Source organism: Cetorhinus maximus, chromosome 10, assembly GCF_964194155.1.
Source record: "Cetorhinus maximus chromosome 10, sCetMax3.hap1.1, whole genome shotgun sequence".
NCBI lineage: Eukaryota > Metazoa > Chordata > Chondrichthyes > Lamniformes > Cetorhinidae > Cetorhinus > Cetorhinus maximus.
The window spans coordinates 85,873,208-85,899,766 of record NC_135888.1 but is presented as its reverse complement, the minus strand read 5'-3'; the positions used below and the strand labels follow the sequence as shown (position 1 = coordinate 85,899,766).

Below are 26,559 nucleotides of genomic sequence, written 5' to 3'. Positions count from 1 at the left end.
TCAATTATTATGGGTGGTTTATTCCCAATTTGCCTACAGTGCTGCACCCCACTTCTTTATCTACTCAAAAAGAAGATGATTGGGCCTCGGACACTACCCTGAGGAACTCCTGAAGTGATGCTCTGGGACTCAGATGATGGACCTCCAACAACTTCAACCATCTTCCCTTGCGCTAGGTATGACTCCAACCAGCAGAGAGTTTTCTCCTGATTGCCATTGACTCCAGTTTTGCTAGGGCTCCTAGATGCCACATTCAGTCAAATACTGCCTTGATGTCAGGGGCAGTCATTCTTACCTCATTCCTGGAGTTCAGCTCTTTTGTCCATATTGAACCAATGCTGTAATGTCAGGAGCTGAGTGACCCTCACAGAACCTAAACTGAGTGTCAGTGCGCAGGTTATTGCTAAGCAAGTGCGCATGATTTGTCCTGCTTTTTGTGCACAGGACATACCTGGGCAATTTTCCACATTGCCGGGCAGATGCCAGTGTTGTGGCTGTATTGGGACAGCTTGGCTAAGGGTGCAGCTAATCCTGGAGCACAAGTCTTCAGTATTATTGCTGGAATGTTGTCAGGGCCCATCGGCTTTGCAGTATCCAATGCCTTTAGCCATTTCTTGATATCATGGGGCGTGAATCAAATTGGCCGAAGACTGGCATCTGTGAGGCTGGGGACCTCTGGAGGAGGCCGAGAAGGGTCACACACTTGACACTTCTGGCTGAAGATTGTTGCAAATGCTTCAGTCTTTTCTTTCGCACTGATGTGCTGCTCCCCCATCATTGAAGATACGCATATTTGTGGAGTCTCTTCCTCCAGTCCAGTTTGATGGTAATGGTAGAGTGGAGGATGTGCCAGGTCATGAGGTTAAGATTGTGATTGCATACAATTCTGCTGCTACTGATGGCCCACATCATGGATGCCCAGTCTCGAGTTGCTACATCTATTTGAAAACTATCCCATTTAGCACAATGGTAATGCCACATAACATGATGGAGAGTATCCTCAATTTGAAGGTGGGACTTCGTCTCCACAAGGACTGCAGTTGTCACTCCTACCAATACTGTCATGGACAGGTGCATCTGCGACAGGTAGATTGGTGAGGAGGAGGTCAAGTAGGTTTTTCCTTCTTGTTGGTTCCCTCACCACCTGCCGCAGACCCAGTCTAGCAGCTATGTCTTTAGGACTTGGCCAGCTCGGTCAGTAGTGGTGCTACCAAGCCACTCCTGATGATGGACTTTGAAGTCCCCCACCCAGAGTACATTGTGTGCCCTATACACCCTCAGTGCTTCCTCCAATTGGTGTTCAACATGTAGAATTATTGGTTCATCAGCTGAGGGAGGGCAGTACGTGGCAATCAGCAGGAGGTTTCCTTGCCCATGTTTGACCTGAAGCTATGAGGCTTGCAGTCGATATTAAGGACTCCCAGGGCAACTCCCTCCTGTCTACATCCCACTGTGCCACCACCTCTGGTGGGTCTGTTCTGTCAGTGGGACAGGCCATACCCAGGGATGGTGATGGTGGTGTCTGGGATATTGTCTGTAAGGTATGATTCCATGAGTATGACTATATCAGGCTGTTGCTTGACTAGTTTGTGGGACAATTTTGGCATGAGCCCCCAGATGTTAGTAGAGAGGATTTGCAGGGTTGACAGGGCTGAGTTTCTGTTGTCATTTCTGGTGCCGAGGTCAATGCCGGGTGATGCGTTAGGTTTCATTTCTTTTTGTAGGCTTTGTTAATGAATTGATACAACTGAGTCGCTTGCTAGGCCATTTCAGAGGGCATTTAAAATACAACCACATTGCTGTGGGTCTGGAGTCACATATAGACCAGACAAGGTAAGGATGGTAGATTTTCTTCCCTAAGCAACATTAGTGAGCCTGGTGATTATTTGCAACAAAGGTTTCATGGCCACTTTTACTGAGAGTAGCTTTTTAGTTCCAGGTTTATTAACTGAATTTAAACTCGACCAGCTGCTGTGGTGGGATTCGAACCCTTATCCCCAGTGTATTAGGCTGGGCCTTTGGATTACTAGTCTGATGACATTGCCACTACTCCACTACCTTCTCCAATGTGGGAGGGGTCACCTACCAGGTGGCCTAGACTGCTCAATCTCACTGAGATAATGAAGTTGGAGGTAGGATCATCACAATTCAGTCATTTCTGAGTAACGCAGGTGGATATCCCAACTACCCTTCTGAAATTCTAAGCAACCATCTGTTTCACCTGCTGCTGCCGCTAAGCTTGCACTTTGGAGAAGCACCAAATTAGCTAAGAGCACTTATAGATAGCCACACAGTATTAGCACCAGGTTGAAGAGTTTAATATTTGTAAATGATGTTGGTTCTGTTATGCTCACATAGTTTGTTTATGATAAGTATAAACAGTGATTAGGGTAATTTGGTATTGGTGGAATAGGTGGTCTCTTTTTATTTTGCTCTTCATGAGTAACAAATTGAAAGGATTGAGTGCAGATGACAGACAGCTTGCTGGATCCTCAGTTGTGGAAGACATAACATGCAATAACAATGCATCTGGTGGTGAAGCATGTCGCAAAAATGTTGTTCAATTAAATGACAATGAGTATCCATCCCAGGGGCATTTTTCTGGTAACTGCTAATGCTCCCCTGGTCCCCCTCTTCTTCCTCCTCCCTCTCTCCCTGTCTTCTAGTTCTTTTTCCCCCTCCTCCATTTCTTGTGGATCATGAGCTTCTGGTAATGGCTGGAATCGCTTGATCACCAGACTGTGGAGCATGCAGCAAATCACCATGAATGTGGGCACCTTCACAGTCAAGTACTACAGGACACCTCCTGACCAGTCAAGGCATCTAAACGTCTGTGTGAGGACCCAATAGTCTGCTTCATATTCCTGGTGGCTGAATGGCTCTCACTGTATGAGTTTAGTGTCATGATATGGCAGGTGGTAATTTCCGAGCCGACCAAATCCCAAAGGGAAACTTGGTCAAGCTATCACAACAATTTGCAGTTTGTATTTATTATGTGAAGGTATGTGTACTGAAATCAGAAGTAAAGATTCCACTACCAGTTATGGAGATTTTAGATATGAAATTAAAATACATATTAACAAAAGAAAATAAAACTTAAACACATAAGATTACAGTTACACAGTTACATTTAGTCTTACAACATTTCCCAAAATGTTTCTACTTAGCTAGACTCACAAATAAACACCCTTTTCCAGGCATTCCCTATAGATTATTAATCTATTAAAAATCCAGTAATATTACTGCAGGGCACCCACTGTTGCTATAGGGGTGGTATTTCACAGGCTTCTGTCTCCCTCTCACTCGACAATGGAGATCCAAGCCTTGTAACAACACCTTGCTTTCTGGAACAAACAAACACTTCTCTGAGGCAGCTAAAGGCTGTGTACTTCACTGGTCCGTCCTCACACAGCACACTTTTCAAGATCACATGGCCTCAACCCCATATAGCTTTCAATCTTTCCTTACATATGTTTTTTCTCCTTCATCTTTAAACCCATTGTTCTTAACTTCCTTTTGAAGTTATCTTTCCCAGAATATAAAAATCATTCATGTTGTCTTTATGGTCACTACTTCCAGGAAAATTAACTTAATAACTTTGCTTTATTCATTTATGATCTTTGCCAGTTCCAAAACTTCCTTTTATTGCTCTTTGAAATACAAAAGCTAAAAATTCAACTCCTTGTTTATCTCCTAAAGCAAATCCCTATTCATGCTGTACTACTGGTATCCCATCTTAGCTTGTTCATCTTCCCTTCAAAATGCTTGCTTTTACACCTAACCCTTTGATGATTTAAACCTTGCAGTCAGACTGTCTTCAGTTTAATTAAATTAAGGCCTACTTCACAGTATCCCACAGTAATATTGGAAAAAATGATATTTTCCTTTACATTAGCTAGTATCTGGGAGTTTCTGACTAGAGCCATGAGCTACAACATCTGAAGGTGTTGTTTGTAACCTGATAGCCAGCCGTGCATGCTTATTAGGAGTTCAAACATCTATGGGATGAATGACTGTTTCATTTTAAATCCATCATGGCAGCTTCCTGGATAGTTGTCATTTACCTGCATGATGTGCTGCTTTTTGTTGCAGAAAAGCTGAAAATTGAGGAAATGGAATTCCTCTTGTTCCTGAACACCTCCAAGTTTAAATGAGATCTCATATAACCATATGCGTGCAGTCAATGGCTCCCTGGACCATGGGGAATCCACTAACCCTCCTGAATCCTTATGCTCTCTGCCTCTGGTGGTCACTGGCAATAGGGAATGATTTATAGTTATTCCTCAGAATATAGAAACACAGCAACCACTATATGCAGATGCGCAGAGCATTGTAATATTACTTGGGGCAGCCAAAAATGATCCAAAAGCTTAATGAAATGTTATTGTGACCTTGACTGCCACAGAAAATGCAATCCTGTGCTGGGACATCTGAAGACCGGACTTTCTTGGAGTTCGGGAAGACTCTGTGATCCTTTAAAAGTGGAGGGCATGACTCCGATGCTTGTTATAGATGGTACACACTGCTGCCAATGTGTGTAGATGGTGGAGGGAGTGAATGTTTGTGGATGGGGTGCCAATCAAGTGGTCTGCTTTGTCCTGGATGGTGTCAAGCTTCTTGAGTGTTGTGGGAGCTGCACTCATCCAGAAAAGTGGAGAGTGTTCCATCACACTCCTGACTTGTTCTTTGTAGATGGTGGGCAGGCTTTGGGGAGTCAGGAGGTGAGTTAGTCGATGCAGGATTCCTAGCCTCTGATCTGTTCTTGTACCAACAGTATCTACATGGCTAGTCCAGTTCAGTTTCTGGTCAATGGTAAAGTCAAGTTGTTGATAGTGGGGGATTCAGTGATGGTAATGGCATTGAGTGTCATGGTTAATTTCTCACTTTTTGGAGATGGTCATTGCCTGGCACTTGTGTGGCACAAATGTTACTTGCCACTTGTCAGCCCAAACCTGGATATTGTTCAGGTCTTGCTGCATTTGGACATGACTGCTTCAGTATCAGAGGAGTTGTGAGTGGTGTTGAACATTGTGCAATCATCAGCAAACATCACCGCTTCTGACCTTATGATGGAAGGAAGGTCATTGGAAAAGCAGCTGAAGATGGTTGGGCCTAGGCCACTACCCTGAGGAACTCCTGCAGTGATGTCTTGGGACTCAGATCATGGACCTCCAACAACTACAACCATCTTCTTTTGTGCTAGGTATGACTCCAACTAGCAGAGAAACTTGAAAACAGGCTCTTGCCTTCCCAAGATGGATGAAAAATTGCAGCAGAGATGGAATGAGGCCCTTGAGTAGCCTAGCCTCAATATGCCTAAGGTTGGGCAGGTGGGCGGCCTGCCTGACATCTTGCCCATCCACTGTGATACGGGAGACAGTTCCGGGGTGGGTGGGAAGGCAGCAGTCAGGCCACCATTCTAGGTTACAAGCCCTTGCCACTTGGCCCGGGGTGGGTGGGGGGAGGCGGGGGGTTGGTGTTGTAAAATTCACCCCAAGGTTTCAGGTATGACCTCCCAACAGAATGGGTTCAGATGAAAGATCATCACCTGAAAACCCTGTTTCTCACTTCAGAGGTGCTGAACATTTCTGGCATTTGATGTTTTTAATTCCAGATTTCCAGCATCTGCAGTATTTTGCTTTTGGATCACTGTACCAGCTGGTCGACTTCCTGCCCTCCCATAACCTGTGCTGCAGTGGGAAGCCTACATTACACCCACTGATCGCTGCATGTCACTGAGTCCCAAGATTGATCAGGCCTGGTAACAGCACTTTCTCCCCACCACCCACTGTTGTGTGCCTCAAGTTAAAACTGTCCTTTGCTATTTTTCATGCTGCACCTTATGTGATTACTATATTTTTATTTTGTTTGCTAATATATTACTTACTTTTGCTACTACGTCATGTTTTACAGCATGTAGTAAATTGACAGTTCTCCCAAATGATTCTTTAACTTCAAAATATAATAAAAGTGAGAAAAAAAAACAGTGGTGTGAGAAAACTAACTTGCATGCTGATTTAAATGGTGGGTGGGTGCAATGATGATGAGCTGACATTAGCCTGCTCCATGTGAAGCCACTGAGGCTTGAAAAGCCACTGAGCTAAGGCTAGACAGCACTTCAGCTGCCTGGTTGTTTCACAGTTCTAAGGAAAAGCCAACTTCAATTTTCTGCAAATTCCAGATAAGTGTTCTACTTCCTCCACTACTGACTATTATTATTTAATATTTTATGGTATTATTAAAGATAAGTACAGTCAACTAATTGAATGAGCTGCTGCTACCATGACAATCGCATCAGCTAGATTGTATTCTGTGGGATGTAATGTTAAGTAGATGGTCTAAAGATTTGTTCATTATTTTGAGGCATGCAGGGTTAAAGTATTCCCTGCCATTCCTCAGTTAATTAACTGTGTTGGGTAGAGCCTATGATGAACTTAAGTGTAATAAGAGGGGGGTGTTTAAACACCCTGGAGGAAGCCAAAGGGTTGTATAGGCTGCCCACCGGGAGCTGCAAGAGGAGTGCTGCTTCCATTTTAATGCTCAGTAAACAGTTAAAATAGCACCTTGGTCCTATCTTTGCATGTATTTACGGTGCTCTTCTTGAGTCACTCACCTTAGAAAACTGTGGTGTCAAAATAGCTGCAGGGTGGGAAATGAGTGATAAGTGTACAGCTTGGATTTTAACACCAATTGCACTCATTTCTTTGCCAAGCATTGCTTGTTAACATTTTCCCTATGGTTCATATTGCAATGCTAGTGGATTTTGATTTTAAGAATGGGTAGTGCAGTTAAGTTTTAACAGTTTAATAGTGTCTCTGGATAATTTTCCTTTCACTGACTCACAGATGCCTGTCAGCAGTCAACTGGAATTGGCCCTCAATCCATCCCTTCTCCCACAGCATGCATAAAGACTGACTATGGAAATAGAGAAGAGAAAATTGAATAGAGATCATGAAAGTTATTAACTGCAAACAGTGTTTCAAAATTTGGTAAAAGCATTTATTTTGTCTTTTATCGCTATTATGATTAGTGTTTTAAATTTGAACATAACTTACTACACTCAATGACTGCTTTATGGAGATATTTTGATCAATGACTATTTTCCAAAATAATGTAAATTATTGGAGAGTCGGTGTTGTTGGCACAAACATCTTTAAATAGAAGTTATTAATTACAATTCTATCTAAAAACAAAAAAAAACTTGGCTGAAAAGATATGCCTACTGTGTAACTCTGACCAGTAATTGAGATAGCATTTTGAAATTCTGTGTTTCAGTTTACAGGCACAGTGTCTCAAAACCAACAACCTCGGGACCGAGTAAGCTCCAGGTTTCAGTTCTTAGTGGTTTTCAGAGAAAAAAATTGGAATCTTAATTCAATTAATAAGACATGCATGAAATCAAATGAATAAGTCTGGGTGGGGTCAAGGGTCTCTTGGGCCACTCAGAGTGCGGGAAAAGACAGGCATACAAAGCCAATAACTAGTCTGGTGTGCCACTGCATCAACATAGCACCTAGCCAAATTGTCCGGGTAAGTTTTCTTACCCATTTAATAACAAAAATTTTTATAAGCTGCCGTGCATCAATTTTTTCGGTTTTTAGCCAGCTCCAGTTTTCAGATAGCCAGATTTGAGACATTGTACGTGTATGGTCAAGGGCATGGGTTTTAAAACTATTCAAAGCAGATAGACAGCAAATGTAAATTGTCATACATTGTCATACATTGTTGTGATCTTAGTAGTGAGTTGGAATAATGGCAGGAAGTGAAAGTCTTCTCTAACATTTGATACCTTAGCCGTACTTCAATTATTAATGCTTTGCAACCTTAGACAGCAATGCAATTGTTTCAGTAATGCAACAGGAGGCCATCATCACAAAAAGAATTCCCATAAGTGCTAGCTGATGTCATTCTTTCCTTTTGAAAAGTCAACTCGGAGATGAAAAGAATGTAATAAGCGAGCACTGCTTTGCAATGAGTGTTTATTAGGTTTACGTTCTCAAAGGGTGCTACAGTTTCCAGTCTGAGATGAGAAGATTCTGCACTGGTTATGTTTGACTGTATCTTATTTGTTGTGGCATTCTCCAACTGGAATTCTCACCGTCAGAAGAAAACCTTGACCCAGATCTTCCGGTCTCCGGATTGTGGGAGACCAGACGTGCGACTCAGGATGTGTGTCAGGACCCTGCAGAAGTTCTGGTGCATTAACCTTCGAGGGAATGACCCAGGAAGCTTGAACTTCCAATGGGCAATTCCCCTGCTCCCCGGGGCCCTCCACAAAAGTCTTTGATTCTGGAGTTAGAGTCAGAGACTTTGGACTGTTCTAACTTACTTATCTTGATTGTTGCCCCAAGAAAATTCTGGTCTAACTCCTGGGTAACTACAGAACTGAACCTCCAATTACACACACGCTGACCCCCTACTCCCCACTGCGTGACTACCCACCTGACCACCCCCACTATCCTCCCTGACTCCCCAACTACCCCAGACCTGTGTCATGAAAGTATAACAATTTTCATACAATTTTTCTTGTTTATTGTGAAGTAGGTTTATGGGGCTAAGTATAGTTGGGCCTGCCTGTCTGAGATTTAATTACATTTGGAGTCAAGTAGACTGCAAGTTTAAATCATCAAAAGAAGCTAGGTGCCTGACAGGCTAATGAGTAAACGTGGATGCTGGCTTAGCATGTAAAATGTGAAGGGAATGTGCATTTTAGATAAATGAAGGGATATTTGGATTTTAATGGGATTTAATCTGTTTACAACTAGCCAGAAAACCAAGACTAAGGAATGTGTTTATTTTTCTCAAAGGTTACTGATAATATATAGTGACGACATGAAAGTTTTTATATTATGAGGGAGATACAATTTCAAAGACATATGAAACAGTAGAATTTATATATGAAAAAGAGAGAAACATATGTTAAGGAGAATGAAGGCTATGTGTCAAGAGAAGGCCATGTGAGATCTAATAGGAGTGTATGAAATAGCCTTAATGAAGCCTCCAGTATTTGTGCATAAGTCTGCTGTGTAGCAAAACAGAAGCTGGAGAAAAGCTATTTGGAATTCCACTGTCCAGGGTATTGTGTTAACTTGATGAGTTTATTTTAAATTTAAAGTTTGTTTTGGACAGATGTCTTAAAGGGAATATAACTGGGGATCAGGTTTATTAGGAATTTTAGGAGTTATTATAGTAGTAATTGTAGTCTTATGTATTTGCTTGAAATCTTTTATTTTGATAATAAATATTTTAATTTAATTTTTAAAATCTCTAAAGGCCTTGGTGGACTTATCACTTCTGAATTCAGTGCACACATCTCATAATAAATACAAATTGCAAAACCATTGTGATAGCGTGACGAGGTTTCCCTCATTGATTTGGTCTGCCTGCCACACATCATCTGTCACGTCATGACATCTGACTAACCCGCCCAACCTGACCACCCTCTGATCACCTGACCACCCCTTTCCAACCTCCCAACCAACCCCCCAATCCCTCCCATCAATCCCTCCCGATCACGCTAACCCCCGACCACCTGACTACCCCTCCTGATCCGACTTGACTACTCCCCAGCCAGACCTGACTATCCCCACTATTCGACTACACCCCCCCCAACACAACCTAACTACCCCGCCCAACCCACCTACCCACCTCACCTACCTCAACCACCTACTGACTTCATCCATCTTCTACCCTACCCACCTGTCACTCTACCAACCTGCTGCCCTACCCACCTCACCAACGTGCCACCCTACCACCCTCCAATTCTTTCATTCATCCACTCATCCATTCACCCATTCATTAACATTCACATTGGACAATTAAACTTACCTTATGGCAGCTAGTGCTGTAAAAAGGAGGCATGTCCTGTCTTACCCCCCCACGCTACTCCACTGTGTTAGAGTTATCCAGTAGACTGTATGCTCCACATTTCTGGAGAAGCCAAGCTCAGAAGACTCAGCCAGAAATGGGGAGCTGTGCCGGGGCACAGAAAAGTACGGTTGAAGTGGCAATCCGACAGTGATTGCCACTTAGCGGAAGATCCGGGCCAATGGGGTTTTGGGATGATTAGTTATTTGCTCTCAGGGATTAAAATTTAATTCCCCAAATTGCCACACGGATTGTCCTGATCTCCAGCTGTAACTTAAAAAACAGCACAGATGCCCATTTCCCTCTGTTTTATCAGGGGTTCTACTGAGTGCCTGCTGAAATTAAAACAGAGAGTGGATCAATCTTCATGGAAATTTAAGGACTAAATGTTTTTGGAGAATGCAATCAGGAGCATTTGCACTCTAAACATTTAAATCAGCTAAGGTTAAATTTTAGAAGTGTGTAGCCGCTCAAAAGGAATCAATGAGAACTTTTAAAATGAGGTTTGAAATGGACACTGGAGAACCCCAATTCCCCCTAGAGTCTGATCAGGTGAAGTAACATTCATGCCACACAAGTGCCAGTGAATGACCATCTCCAACAAGAGAGAATCTAACCATCTCCCCTTGATGGTCAACGGCATTACCATTGCCGAATCCACCATCATCAAAATCCTGGGAGTCACTATTAACTGAAAACTTAACTGGACTAGCCATATAAATACTATGGTTACAAGAGCAGGTCAGAGACTGGAAATCCTGCAGCGAGTAACTCTCCTCCCGACTCCCGAAAGCCCATCCAGCATCGACATGGCACAAGTCAGGAGTGTGATAGAATACCCCCCATTTGCCTGGATGAGTACAGCTCCAACAACACTCTTGAAGCCTGACACCATTCAGGACAAAGCAGCCCACTTGATCAACACCCCATCACCACCTTAAACATTAACTTCCTCTACCACAGGTACACATTGGCAACACTGTGCACCATCTACAAGATGCACTGTAGTAATTCACCAAGGCTCCTTTGAAAGCACCTTGTACACCCATGACCTCTACCACCTAGAACAAGGATAGCAAATGCCTGGGAACACCACTGCCTGCATGTTCCCCTCCAAGCTTCACACCATCCTGACTTGGAACTATATCACTAATCCCTCACTATCACTGGGTCAGAATCTCCTTTCTAATAGCACTGTGGATGTAGCTACAGCGTGTGAGCTGCAGTGGTTCAAGAAGGCAGCTCGTCACCATCTTCTCAAGGGCAATTAGGAATGGATAATAAATACTGGCCTAGCCAGTGATGCTCACATCCCATGAAGAGATAAAAAAGTAAGATTAGTATCAAACTTATATAAACATATTGTGCATTACAACCCCATCACAGAGGATGAATTTAGGACCAGAGGAACCAAAAAGACTAGAGGGACTAAGATGCTCCTGTGCTGCCAGATCCTTAATGAGCTATTCTACTTTGCAAATCTGTCAAGGCAATCCATTGATATCCTTTACCTTTGGCTAACCTCTGTTGGCTAATGGTCAACTTTCCACATCTGTTCAGTTCTGTACTTCTTATTGGACATCCTCCAGTAGTTCACTCACTAATGCTCTGCTCCTCCACTGAATTGCCCTTCACAACTGTCTTCAAATTTAGACACTGGTTTAATGATGCCCCCAGCTTCCTCGGTCCTGTGTAGGAGTCAATTTCATTCCACCATTCTCTAAAAATACAGAACTTTCATAGTTTCTCCTTCAAAATATTTGTTTACAGCCAAAGGACATATCTATCCAAATCTTTGCCATGCTTGTGTAAACTGAAATCCCCATGACCATTTGCATATGCATTTGGCTGCTGCTCAGTACCTAAGCTTATTATTTCTATCTTGTGTTAATCTCTTTTCTTGACCCCACATGAGCCCTTCTCTTCTGTCTCCTCTTCTCCCTGTCACCCATTCATGCCACCTTTCATGTTTTGCCTCTAGGGTACTTTGCTCTCCCAAATCACAATGCCAACCCGTCACTATACCCCTACCTGGAAAACTGGCCACATCTCGAGTTGCATTGGTTCAGGAAGGCTTTTCAACTTGTGCTTATTTTCTAAGATATACAGGAACTAGTAGGCACATATTAAAAGTATTTCATTATTACTAATGTACACCAGTTAAACTATTAACTTGCTCAACATAGTTTTCTTAAAGTCATTTTCAGCAGTTTGAAATCAGATTGCTCACTAAGTGAGGACTGGGCACCCTTCTTAAAAATGTTTGCTTTTGCTGATAAATCCATTTTGAACTGTTGTCATAAAGCTGCACCTGGTTATCACATCTAAATACATTAAGAAATATATTTTAATGGAAAGAAAGAAATTAAACAATTTGTTTGATCTTGCTGCCCAATTGCATAATTACAAATGAAATCCAAAAGCAAAGAAACTTTAACAGAACCTAAACTAATTAGCACAATTTCAAAGCATCCTGGGTGCAATTTCTCAATTGCAATCAACACATAAACTCTACACCACAGTCCTGTGATCACCCTCTTACCTGTTTCTACTCAGCTTGCTGCATATGGTTTCAACATTTGAACGCAGTTTAGACCAACTACAAGGCTGATCGTTGGTGATTTGTTATGGCTGGAAAATGTAGCTCAAGTTCCTGCCACAAAATCCACAGATTTCCAAAGAGTATAGTATCAAAAGCAACTCAAGAAAACACGCCCTTACATTAAATAGGCATGCACACTGAATTCGTGTTTAAATCTTTTCAGATGGAAGTGGGAAAAGGTGGACAATATGTCACAGCGTGGGCAGAACTTTACGCTCCCCCGAGGCTGGGTTGGCAGGCAGGCAGGGGCATAAAATTAGGCATGATGCTTAGGCAGCCCTAAGGCCCTATCCACGTGCTCCTATTCCAACCGCAACTTTATGAATGGCAGGCGAGGCATCACTCAGCCCACTTGCGCTTGGTCTAATTGAGGCCCACCACTGCGAATTTTTCATACGGCAGCTAGAGTAGGGAGCTAGGTTTGAAGCCCGCAAGGTCTCACTCCGAGGGCCTGTTGGAGGCTTGTACCCCCACCATCCCCACCCCCACTGCGCAGTTTCTCCCTCACCTCTCCCCCCCCACCCCCCCCCCCAGACTGTGCATCATGGACCCCAACCCCCTCTGCCCACATGCTGGAGCCTCCTGTCCTGGCCCTGCAAAAGCCTCTAATTTACCTTGCCATCTGGCTCTAGTGGTAATCTTCACAAGAGACTGGATGCAGTCCCAGCAATGGGCACTGCTCCTGGTGGTGCTGCTAAGACCTGAGAGCTGCCAGCCATCTAATTGGTTGACAACACTTGGAGGTGGGCCATCCTTCTGATATGGAGGCAGAAGACTAACCCTGAGCCGTTTAATGTCCCGCCGAGTGTTAAATGCCTTGCAGGAGCGGTAAACATTTTCATGGAGGTGGGAATCCCTGCAAACCATAAATTCCCCTGAGTTTGTGTAATCTTAAATTCAGTGAATCAGCTAAAGTGTGCCTAATGATTGTAGTTTGCTGCATAGGGAAGAAGCTTATCTTGGACTGAGTCAGGAATGGCCATTGAAGATCAAACACTCCAATTGCATGAGCCAACAAATGAGGAGGAAATATGTGTGCAGAAGGTTAGAAAATATCTGATTGTCTCTGATTTCAGTTAATTGTCTTTCACGGCAAACTGAGAAATGCCATGCACTGGCTGGACAAGTACTCATTGTACCAACTTTGCAACAGTCTGGACAGTTACACAGACTGTACAACATTATTGGACCTGTACATTATTTAATACAATAAACTATATTTGACTGGAAATGTTACCAATTATCTGAACTTGCTGTTACTCTCTGCACAGTTAGAAATAAATATTAACAAATGGAGCAAAGCCTAAGGAATATTTGCTTTCCATGATTGGTACACATTTTTTCTGGTTTACCACTTCCCCTGTCTGACAGTTTAAGGTCAATTTCTACTGTTGTCTGGTTCCTGGCCTCCTGCAAGTTTCAACAGATAACTGTCATAGCATTGATCCCATTGATAATGTCCTCTCAAGCTTATTTTCTAATATGTGGATAAGGTGTGGAATATGCACCTGAGGTAAATATTACAACAATCCGGGCCAGTACCTTTTCTGCAATGATTGATATCTGCGAGAAATGTCCTGTATTTTTTCTGGTGGATGGCTCCAAAGTGTCCAAGCAGCTCATTTAAATTGAAAATTGGTTTACTTTGTAAATTGTTCATCTTAAATATTATTCATATTAAAGACTCCAGTCACTGATACCTAGAGAATTTCCTGAGTGTTGGAGCAGAGGTCATTTTACACTGCATCTCATGCCATCTTCAGTGAAAGAGCTTAATCCTTACATTGGGCCAAGCAAAACAATTGCTCCCAAAAAATGGGTGCACGGTGATGGGATGAGGGCAGGGAGCGGTGAAAGGTGTGCACTGTTCATTAATAGTGACTCAGACAGTATATAAGATACACAGGACCCTAATTTAAGTAGATTATTCTGCACTCAAAAAGCTGCCTACTGCCCATTCCTGCCACTTGCACCTTCACCAATATGGTGAGCAGTATGTTTTTGGCTGGAAATGAACGTGCATTTCCTGCTAGTCATCTTGGGAGCATTGTAGGTCATTTAATGCCAGAAAACAAGCCAGATTTCTAGGCCTGTGTGTTGAAAGTGGAAACGTCTTCCAATTCCATACTTAACGTGCTTCACTTTGAAAGTCATCAAAAATACGCAATTCCTTGGTGCTGGAAATAAGTCATCCTACAGTTGCCACATTTATAACACATCAGTGTTGTGGCATTTACTCTAGAAAGGCAATTATTACTGAAGTGCTTAGTATATTTGATGGGATAACTACACAAACCGTTATGTCCTAGTATTGTAATTCTTCTATTTGTGAGTGTGTAAAAATAGAAAGCACTCTTCTGAGACCCACTTAGGTGGAACTCATGATATCACAATCACCTGCACTTCTCATAAACCTTGTTGCTCATCCCATAGTACTCTGTGATGCAACAGCTGCTGCAATTGTTTAGTCCGAGGTTTAATCTAAAATGTCATTATAGTTTGCCTGGTCACCATTCATTTCAAATGTAAAATGTTTGACCTTTGCAGCCTGAAAACTTTCAGCAATGAGAACATTTTTCTGGCAGTCAGATTGTTAGTTTAATATAACATTATATAGGTAGCACTGTTTTACTGTTCATCTAATTTAAAGATCAATGTATTTTAAGTAAGTTACATAACATGCATAAAACTGTCTTACTTCTGGTGGTATAGTACCACTTGACTCTGCTTTATGGAGTTCTGTCAACATTATTTGTGTAGCCTTGCACAAAGGCAGGCATTAGATTTCAGAAAAATAAACACAACACAGCTGGTGCCAAATCTCTGGCAATATTCCTGTCATCTGTCTTACTTGTATACACCTTGGTGAATGATAAAACTGCACTGTCAATGCAACTTCAATGGTTATAATTTCTGTGGATCTTTCACTGTTGAAAGCACTCATAGTGCAGACTTTTATTTTACTGAAAACACTGTGTACTGATTTTACTTTGTATTTCTTCCCCTACATTTGAAAATGACTTAATTGGCTTCGAAGTGCTTTAGGACATCCTGAGGTCTTGAAAGGTGCTACATAAATCCAAGTCTTTCTTCTTCTTTCATGTTAACTGCACACATCTGCAAATCTTCTTTCTTCAGCTGCAAAAGCAAACTGTCCACCAGGCTCTCTCTAACTCCAATGCAATTATAACATGTAGCTAATTCACCAGGAAGCCAGGTTATGTCAAGAAAATTGAGTGTACCAGAGGTGTAACAATCCTCCTTGAAGATATATGGCTAGCAGATCTGAGAATGTGCAGACTGGGGACTTAACCAATAACCTTAAAAGTATGAAAGGAAGGGTACTTTGTAATTGCTTCACTAGAATCTTCTTTAACATATTACTTTTTTATCAAATATCTTCATCAAGTATTCAATTAAGTCTAGCACTTGATGTTTTCACCCTAACCCATTTCAGTAAATCTAGCAGTAACATTTGAATTTTCACACAAATCCTTTTGGTTACTGCACATTATTTAGTTCATCATGTTTTATCTACATAATGTGATATTGTTCTGAGCATTGCCCATCACTTTTCAATGCGTTAGACGAAAGGAGATATACTGAGAGCCTGCCTTGTATTCAACTAGATTAAATGTTCTATCATGTTCATGAAGTAAAAATGAGGTGATATATAAATCTTTACAACAAGGTCTAAGGTTTATCTGATGAATTCAAAACTATAAACCTTAATTTGGGTTTATTAACTAATATACTGGGCAGAATTAATTGCCCACTGGGGAAGCAGGCTGCAGGCATGAGAGCATTTAATCGGCTGGGAAAGTGTGAAATGGAGACCCCATTGCCTTCTTGACACCCCAAATAACTCCAGGGTGGATAGGGTCAAGAATAGCCTTCCTGCCCGGAGACCAATTGAGGCCCATAAGTGGCCATTTAAGGGCCTCAACCTGCTGCCACGGGTATTCTATTAGTGATAGGTGGGGACCATGCCATATAGGCAAACCACCAGATAAACACTGATGAGTGTGCTTGTGGCCTGGTGGGGATTCCTATTACTTGGGTAGCCCCAGCCCAACAGAGACAGTTGCTTGCAACACAGACCACTCACGTGGGAGGATACCCCTCTGCCTGCCCTTGCTGCAGCCTCCCTGACTGGCCCCAGTGATCTCTCATTTCCTACATTTCCTTCAGGGCTCCAGCAACAACCTTCAACCTGGGCCTCCTGCAGTACCAAAAGTGGTCACTGGTCCTGGTGGTGCTCCTGGTAGTGGACAGCTGCCAGCCTCTGACTGGCTGGCAGTTCTCAGAGGTGGGACATTCCCTCTGAAGGTACTGAGGACCCCATTGCCAACCAAGCAGGTGCCTGATTGGCACTAAATTGGGTTGTGGGGGCCAGTGGATGGGCCCAACTCCATGATCATTAATTGCCACCCATTGCTTCGTAATATTGCCTATGTAAACATAATTTTGGAACATAATAAGAGTCGTTCTAATTTTTACACAATAAAAAGAGTCAATATGGTTTCTAGATATTTGCCCTTTCTTTTTTGTTAATCTCCTTCCTCTTCAAAGAACAGATTTAATCCATAATTGATCAAACAAAACATTTTTGAGAATCTGTTGCAGACATATACTTCTGTCTAAAATATTTATTGTTGAGTACATTAACTTTCTTATAGTCTAAAATGATGACCAAATGCTGATCTAGCTCATTGTATCAAACAGTTCTTCATACACTGAGAAATCGAGGTGTAGAATTGTGTTACCAAGGCAACCCTTCATTACCACAGCAACATAATCAAAGCCTGCAATAATCGACAAAGATACTTATTTTGCTCTAGCTGTCAGTGGACTCTTGTTTGTTTATTATTATAAATGACAGAATTAGTATTAAATATTTTGCAGGAATAGTATGAGTGTTCTTGTCCTAAATGTGTGTTAATATGAAATCATGTAATGATTTAAATCAGGAGGTTACAAGTTGCTTAGTTCCACTATTCATAATTATTGGTTTCCTTGCTAACTCATTTCATCCTGAGTTTTCCTGTCCTCCAACAGTAGTAATTATTGGAATTGATGTGGCATTGTATCAGGCCATATCTCCATTTAGTTCAAGCTGAGAATTTTACACACTGATTCCGTTCTATTTTAGGAGGTTGGCTACAAACTAACAACTAAATAGATGAGGTTCAGCTTGATATTAAAGAGCATCTGATACTAAGTAACCAACCCAACCTTTCCCAACTCTGGTCTGGAGATAGCTTCTATTTTTTTGTGTGGCACCCAACAACAAACAAAGTAAGGATAACAACATGAAAGAACTATAAACAGTTAAAACATTAATTTCAAGCATCAATATTTAGAATAATTTGAACATTGGAAAATATACTCAGCAAACTTTAGTCATTAGTAAATTCGCTAAATTTCAGAGAATTTTACGAGGATTGCAAAATGACTAACATAATCTGATTTTTTTTTTCATGGGTCCTGATGCATACCTGAAAATTATAGACAAATAAGGCTCTTTGACAACAGTTTCTAAATCCTCTACCACCTAGAAGAACAATAACAGCAGACACATGGGAAGACCACCATCTGCAAGTTCCCCTCCAAATCTAAAAACATCTAGAGGGAGATGGTGGTGTAGTGGTAATGTCACTGGACTAGTATTCCAGGCTATTGCTCTGGGGACATGGGTTCAAATCCCACCATGGCAGTTAGTGAAATCTAAATTCAATTAATAAATCTGGAATTAAAGCAATGGTGACCATGAAACCATTGTCATAAAAACCCATGTGGTTCACTAATTCCCTTTAGGGAAGGAAACCTGCCATCCTTACCTGGCCTGGCCTACATGTGACTCTTAAATGCCCTATGAAATGGCCTAACAAGCCCATCAGTTGTAACAACCCACCACAAAATCTAAAAGGAACCAAACCAGGTGGACCACCCAGCATTGACCTAAGCACTGAAAATGACAATAGTGCATCCAGCCCAGTAGGCCCTGCATTTGGGGGCTTGTGCCAGAATTGGGAGAACTGTCCCACAGACTAGCCAAGCAAGAGCATAACATAATCATACTCACCAAATCACACCTTACAGACAATGTTAGACATCACCATCCCTGGGTATGTCCTATCCCACTGGCAGGACAGACCCACCAGGGGTGGCAGCACAGTCAGGAGGCAGTTTCCCTGAGAGTCCTCATCATTGACTCAAGACCCCACAAAGTCTCATAGCATCAGGTCAAATATAGGCAAGGACACCTCCTGCTAATTACCATTTACCCTGCCCCCAAGCTTCTCCCCAACCCCATCCCCTGACGAATCAGTACTCCTTCATGTTGAACACTAATTGGAGGAAGACTGAGGGTGGCTAGGGCACAGAATGTACTCTGGACTTCAATGCCCATCACCAAGAGTGGCTCGGTAGCACCGCTACTTTCCAAGCTGGCTGAGTCCTAAAGGATATAGCTGCTAGATTGGGTCTTTAACAGGTGGTGAGGGAAAAACCTACTTGACCTTGCCCTCACCAGGCTACCTGTCACAGATGCATCTGTCCATGACAGTAATGACAACAGTGACCACCTCACAGTCCTTGTGGAGACAAAGCCCCCTCTTCACATTGAGGGTACTCTCCATCATGTTGTGTGGCACTATCACTATGCTAAATGGTATAGATTTTGAACAGATCTAGCAACTAAAACCGGGGCACCCATGAGGTGCTGTGGGCCATCCGCAGCAGCAGAACTGTATACAACCACAATCTGTAACCTCATGGCCCAGCATATCCCCCACTCCATCAAGCTGAGGGATCAAACCTGGCTCAATGAACACTGCAGGAGGGCATGCCAGGAGCAGCACCAGGCATACCTAAAAATGAGATGTCAACCTGGTGAAGCTACAACGCAGGACTACGAGCACGCCAAACAGCATAAGCAGCATGCAATAGACAAGGCTAAGTGATCCCTCAACCAGTAGATCAGATCTAAGCTCTGCAGTCCTGCCACATCCAGTTGCAAATGATGGTGGACAATTAACCAACTCACTGGAGGAGGAGGCTCCACAAACATCCCCATTCTCAATGATGGAGGAGCCCTGTACATCAGTGCAAAAGATAAGGCTGAAGCATTTGCTACAATCTTCAGCCAAATGTGCCGATGGATGATCCATCTCAGCCTCCTCCGGAGGTCCCCAGCATCACAGATGCCAGTCTTCAGTCAATTCAATTCACTCCATGTGATATCAAGAATTAGCTGAAGGCACTGGATACTGCAAAGGCTATGAGCCCTGACAACATTCCAGCAATAGTACTGAAGACCTGTGCTCCAGAACATGTCGCCACTTTCCCCACGCTCCCCAACTAAGCTGTTCTAGTACAGTTACAACACTGGCATCTACTCCACAATGTGGAAAATTGCTAAGGTATGTCCTGTCCAAAAAAGCAGGACAAATGCAACCAAGCCAACTACCGCCCCATCAGTTTACTCATGATCATCAGCAAAGTGTAAGAAGGGGTCATTGATAATGCTATCAAGCAGCACTTACTCAGAAATAACCTGCTCACTGACACCCAGTTTGGGTTCCAACAGGGCCATACAGCTCCTGACCTCATTACAGTCTTGATCCAAACATGGACAAAAGAGCTGAGCTCAAGGGGTGAGATGAGAATGACTGCCCTTGACATCAAGGCTGCATTTTACCGAGTGTAGCATCAAGGATCCCTTGCAAAACTGGATTCAATGGGAATCAGGGGGAAAATTCTCGGCTGGTTGGAGTCATACCTAGCACAAAGTAAGATGGTTGCAGTTGTTGGACATCAGTCATCCCAGTCCCAGAACATTGCTGCAAGAGTTCCTCAGGGCAGTGTCCTAGACCCAACAATCTTCAGCTAATACATCATTGACCTTCCCTCCATCATAAGGTCAGAAGTGGGTATTTTCGCTGATGATTGCACAATGTTCAGGACCATTCGTGACTCTATTGAAGCAATCCATGTCTGCTGCAAAAACAGATGCTGCAATACTGAACATCCTGGAAATCTGAAATTAAAACAGAAAATGCTGGAAGCACTCAGTAGGTCAGGCAGCACCTATTGAAATGAAGGGTCATTGACCTGAAACATTAACTCTGTTCTTCTTTGCCTGACTTGCTGAGTGTTTCCAACATTTTCTGATTTTATTTTAGGTGACAGAATATACCTGTGGGTATAAGCTTCTGGCTCATGCAGTAAATGCAGCTTCACTGCATGTGTTCAAAAGAGGGCTGAACAGTTTCCCAGCTGTAGCTGATTTTGCAGTGTAGAAAGGATTGTTGAGATATTGCTGTAATGCATGTTATGGTCACAGTACTTTCTGAAATTAATTTTGATTGCCTTTTCAGGTCAGCGAGGAAATTCCCCAATTTTTTTCCTTGAATTGGCCCACGGATATTTTTATTGTTTAGCTTCGCCCAGTTGATTTTGTGGTTGGCGGTAGGAAGGGAGTATTAGAGAGTATGATGTTCAGTTGCACCAGGATAGTATGGGGACAGTTCTGGTGGACCACATTGCCCTTTCTTGCTCATCAATATTGTACATTCATATCTTGTTTGTGATTAGTACAAAGAATCAAAAGAGTGAACATGTGTTCAGCAGATAAGTGCTACAGTATTACAGGAGATCGATCCAAGAGTTATAGGAACATAGGAACAGGACATTTAGCCTCTCAAGTCTGTTCCGCCACCATTCAATGACATCATGCCTGACCTGCAACCTAACTCTATATATCCTTGCCTTTGCCCCATATCCCTAAATACCTTTGGTTAACAAAAAATCTATCAATCTTAGATTTGAAATCAATGATTGATCAATTGCCATTTGCAAAAGGCACTGCAAACTTCTACCATCCTTTGTATATAGAAGTATTTTCTATTTTCACTCCTGAAAGGTCTGGTTTTAATTTTTAGAATATGCCTCTGTCATATTTTCTCTCTATCCTCCTATCTGTCCCTTTTAATACCTTGAAAATTTCAATCAATTGACCCCATGACCTTCAAAATTCCAGGAACTGCCATCCTAGTTTCTATATTCTCTCCTTATACTTTACCCATTGGTGTCCAGGCATCATTCTGGTAAATCTACGCTGCATGGGTTAATCTGTGATACTGCCAGTGACAGTCTTTAGTTTAAGAAAAAAGGCAACTGCAATATGGAATTACATTAACAGAAGAGCAAAATTACAACATTTTAAATATTTTTAGGTTACAGGTCATGCTGCATAGGGCATGTTTATTGCACAAACATAGCTGCCTGAGAAGATAGCATTCAATTTCACAATTTTGTACATTTTGTATTAATAGGAAACAGTTAGTACAACTGCACTCTTACTACAACTTCACCCTAATCTATTCTGTTCCCCTGTCCCCTACTTATGTTTATGGGCCATATTTTCTTGGTATGGCCTGTGTCAGCAAAAGGGGGAAGAACTTTGAGCACAGTTGAAGGCTTTTCATACCTTCAGTTATGTTTCCAGCTGCTGGCACTGTGGCCTTCTGTCTGCTGCTGGAAGGCCTCTGGGCTCAAAGGTCATGTGGTATGGTAATTGAAGTGCATGAACGAACATATATCTTCAGTCTGGAATTCTCAAAAACCCTCCAGGCTGCAGGAGTCCTGGTGCTACTTCCAATACAATTTTCTTTGAACAAAAGAAACAGGAGCAGCATTAATCCATACCACCCCTCAAGGCTGTTCTGCCACTCAGTAAGATCATCTTTGTCCTCAATTCCACTTTCCTGCCCAGTACCCATATCCCTTGATTCCCCTAGATACCTACCAATGTGGGTTGTAAATTGCTCTTTGCACTAGGAAAGAGGACATTTCTCAAGACAAAAGTCAGGAAAATTATCTCTAACTTTCCTTTTGGCAATTAAGCTGATTATATCAATAACAATAAGTTTTAATGTGGTTGATACCAATTTGTGGTGTTGAAAAATCTTTGAGTTTTGCATCTTTAGTTGTAAATATTGAGAAATACAGATGGATTGCATTTAGTTTGCTCAAATTCTCAGGCATCTTTTCAGCTTTAGCAAGAAAATAAATATGTTCATAAGCAATTCTTAAATATACTGTATTATATTGAATATTTATCTTTAATAGTACTTATGCCAACAATTTACCATTACATAAAACACAAAATTTGCAAAAATATGAAATCCATATATAACTTAATATCATGTAGACTTGTTAAATATATTCATTGTTGATCTGTGATGATGCACAACTGTGTTTCATAGAACGTTAAATGAAATGCAAGTCTGTTTAAAATGAGTCTGGTGAAAGCTGTGTTGATAAAAGACAACATTAATGACATTTCTATTGTCATTTCAGCATCTATCCATAATCTGAATTTTGGAGAATAATATAATCTACCCTTTGGGCTAAACCACCCAAATATTTTCAAACATAAATCGCATTAAGTAATATGCCTAGGGATAACCCTTTTAGTCCAACAACCAAACTAATCCTATAAGGCACTATTCACTCAAAAAAAGTAAAATTCAGAGTTAGGAATGCGTTTATTTTTGTTTACGTGTAAATGAAGTTTTTGAAAGGTAAAAGCCTAAAGGTGACGACTGAGCTGTTCTTGGGGGTTGGAGGTGTACAGTTCAATCTTTAGTTAATTGCCTGTACCACTAGTTGAACAATGCCTTCAAAGGCTTATGTCTAAAGGTTAAGTGAAAGATCAGCAGACAAACCGCCCTATACTTCTGCATTTATCTGTGCAATCCTATTAACACAATAATTGGAGCTAACCTGATAGGCGTTCGTAACTGTCTAAATGCAGCTTTTAAAAAAATGTAACCTCCTTGCCTAGGACCATAAATTTGATCCTTAGTGTTGAACTAATGTAACCATCAACTATTTTGACAGAAAAAAATTCCCCTTCGAACTATTCAAGATGCTGGTTAACATTTACACTTGCAACTCTAATACTCTGGTGTTAACAATGTTATGTGTTCAGAAACATCGCAGACAATACACTGACACCATATGGAGTCGGCTGTAGCGTCTACAAATTGTTAATCATTTGTAGCTGATCGTGCGAATGTATTTTGGATGCTGTTCACCTCTTCCGGTGGACCTGTTTTTTTTATCAAGATTGCTAACTGTTCACTGCATTTATAGAACAACTGTGAAGACCAATTGTCCATTCTATTCTGTTGCTTATACACCAACACATTGCAACTATAAGCCCCGAGGTGCATAATACAACTTCCTTCTCTACGGCGATGCATTAAAACTCGAAGCTGCACATGAATGTTAATCTTTGCTGTAATGTGAATGACTGTACGATCCCGTGTCATGTTGACGGGTTGTGGGGAGCGGTTGGGAGAATCAAAACCTTCACCATTACGGAAGCACTGATGCGATTCAACTAACGTTTAGCAATGTTAATGTTCACTACTTGAATATTACCCCTAACTGTCATTGGACATGGTAAGCCTTATTACAAGGTTGGGGGAAATCGGCAAGATCGTCGCTCTTGACAGTTGTGTTTACTCAGGCTTCAATTACTGTAGCCTTACATTCAAGTTTCCGCTTGGTGTGTGTATGTCCCGGATTATTTACACCCAGTGGGCTGCAAACGTAATCGGCACAATGGTATAATGCCTTGTTCGTACACATGAGTCGCTGTCTTTAAAATTCCAATTAAACACAGCAGGCTCGGGCATTATTATTCTCTAATATCAAAAAGGAGGCGGAAATCAATAAAGCCCTTGTATATACTGAAATTATTGTTAGTGATCGTGGTGTCATGCATGCATGGAATTCCTGAGTCTGCAACAGGGTTGGGCCCTATTGTGAAAATGGGACTGAGACGCCCAAACCCAAATATTAGAAATAGTTTGTTGCTCGAGAGAGAAGGGTTGGAGAAAAGATGCAAACCTTGTTGACGTACTGAAGACCTTGGTGCTGAAGAAACAGCTCCTTTCGCGTCTTCCAGTTCTAATAAGAACAGTCCTCTCCGTTCCTGCTCTACCCCACTTCAGCTGCCGGAATAAAGACACTGCTAAAAATAGCTCATTATGCCGTCTGCTTTAGATAAACTGACACATCTGTACATTTATCGGATGTGTACTCACCTCCCTCCCGCCCCGCGATTGTTCACTTGAAGCGAAATCATACAGTCAACAAATGTGTTTTTTATTCGCAGGTGACCCGCCCGTCACGTACGAGGCAGAAGTGTTTGAAAGATAAGGGGAATCTATTCATCCATTAACTCCAAACTCTGTATTCTTGAAGTAATAATAAACACAACTGAGGCATAAAGAGAGATAACGAGAGAGCTGGATGGGGTATTTATTGCACGAGCAATACTGGTGATTACACTGTGTGCTTAGTTATCTGAAGTTAAGAAGTAACAATAACGGCGACAATAAAGGTCGTTTCATGGAGCACTGGTTATGTGGTTAAAGTTATATTCTGGGAAATTTAAACAGTTTAAGAATTTCCAGGCTGTAATGCTCCCCGTCTCGAACAATTCTAAAATGTAAATATAAGTTCCTCAGATGTTTTAGGAAACAAATTCAGGAAGGCTTAAAAATTCACGATGAAGAAATCAAAGGAACCAATAGCTGCAAACGGTGATACCAAAACCTATTCCTTTGCATATGACATGCAGAACGTATTCTATTTTCTTACTTCAGATAATCTTATTTATTTGATATTTAATCATTGATTTACTTGCTTTTCAGAAACGCGAATTGCTAGTTTGACAAAACCTAATCGTTGGATCAGGACGCCTGGAATACAATTAAAAATCGGTAATTCTGGTTTCATAGAATACACTAACATATGTGTTAAAATATTTCCTTGCAGCTAGTTAGAAGTCTATTTTTATACAGCAAACTTGTGTTAAACAATTTAAATGCAAATAAACAGCATGGTGAATCATTTTAGTGAGTAATGCCTTTAACCTTGTTTTATTTCCAATGGCGAATTAAGCATGAATATTTTTTGTTCCAGGCAATGTTACATTTAAAGTGATTGATTAGTTTCAGGACTCTATGCAAGTCATGCTGTCTCATCTCTTTTCAACAGAAAGCTAATGCCACAGCAAAAAGTAATGTTTAAAGTAACGTATTACAAACCTAAAAAAAATCTACATAATGTTATAGCACAGATACATTTCACTTGCAAACTTAATACCATTGCAAATTGAAAATCAATATAATGTTGAGATTAGGATGAAACGCCAAATGCTGACTCAACACAATCAAATTTCTGGTGTTAGCTTGACAGATTTGGTGTTATTCTTTTCCTATTAGAAAAACAGATAGTCACACAGGAATTACTAATCTTATTGTAGCCTTTAGTATTATTAGGCTGCTAGACAAAGAAGCTAATCCACCACCCTGCACAATTTCTAAGATTCAATTAATTTTTCTTATTTTGTTCCATAGATATGATTATGATGATTTTGTTGTCGCTGCCCTTGTCTATGTCATAGAATCATAGAATGGTTACAGCACAGAAAGAGGCCATTCAGCCTGTTGTGTTGGTGCCAGCTCTCTGTAAATGTACTTCAACTTGTGCCACTCCCCTGCCTTTTCCCCATAGCCCTGCTTATGTTTCCCCTTCCGATAATGATCCAATTCTCTTTTGAAAGCCATAATTGAATTTGCCTCCAGCATGCTCTCAGCCAGGGCATTTCAGATCCCACCCAATCGCTGTGCAAAATTTTTTTTTCCTCAAGTCGCCATTGCTTCTTTTGTTAATCTGCTTAAAATCAGTGTCCTCTGATTCTCAATGCTTCCACCAATTGGAAGAGTTTCTCCTTATCTACTCTGTACAGACCCTGCATGGTTTTGAATATATCAATCATATCACATTCCAACCTTTTCCAAGTAGAAAAGCCCCAACTTCTCCAATCTATCTACATAGCTAAGTTCCTCATCCTGGAACTATTCTAGGAACCTTTTCTGCACCTTCTCTCATGCTTTCAAATCTTTCCTAAAGTGTGGTGCCCAGAACTGGATGCAGTGCTCCAGATAAGGCCAAATCAGGGTTTTATGCAGGTTTATCATAACTTCCTTGTCTTTGTACTCCAT

General features: G+C 41.5%; 1 protein-coding gene across 1 annotated transcript in view; it reads right to left on the bottom strand.

The window, feature by feature from the left end:
* Positions 1–24,498, bottom strand: part of cplx2b (complexin 2b) — a 322,298-nt gene extending 297,800 nt beyond the window's left edge. The window contains exon 1 of the mRNA XM_078550740.1: positions 24,395–24,498. The gene's annotated coding sequence lies outside the window, so the exon portion shown is untranslated. The remainder of the gene's footprint in view (positions 1–24,394) is intronic.
* Between the last annotated feature and the right edge of the window lie 2,061 nt (positions 24,499–26,559).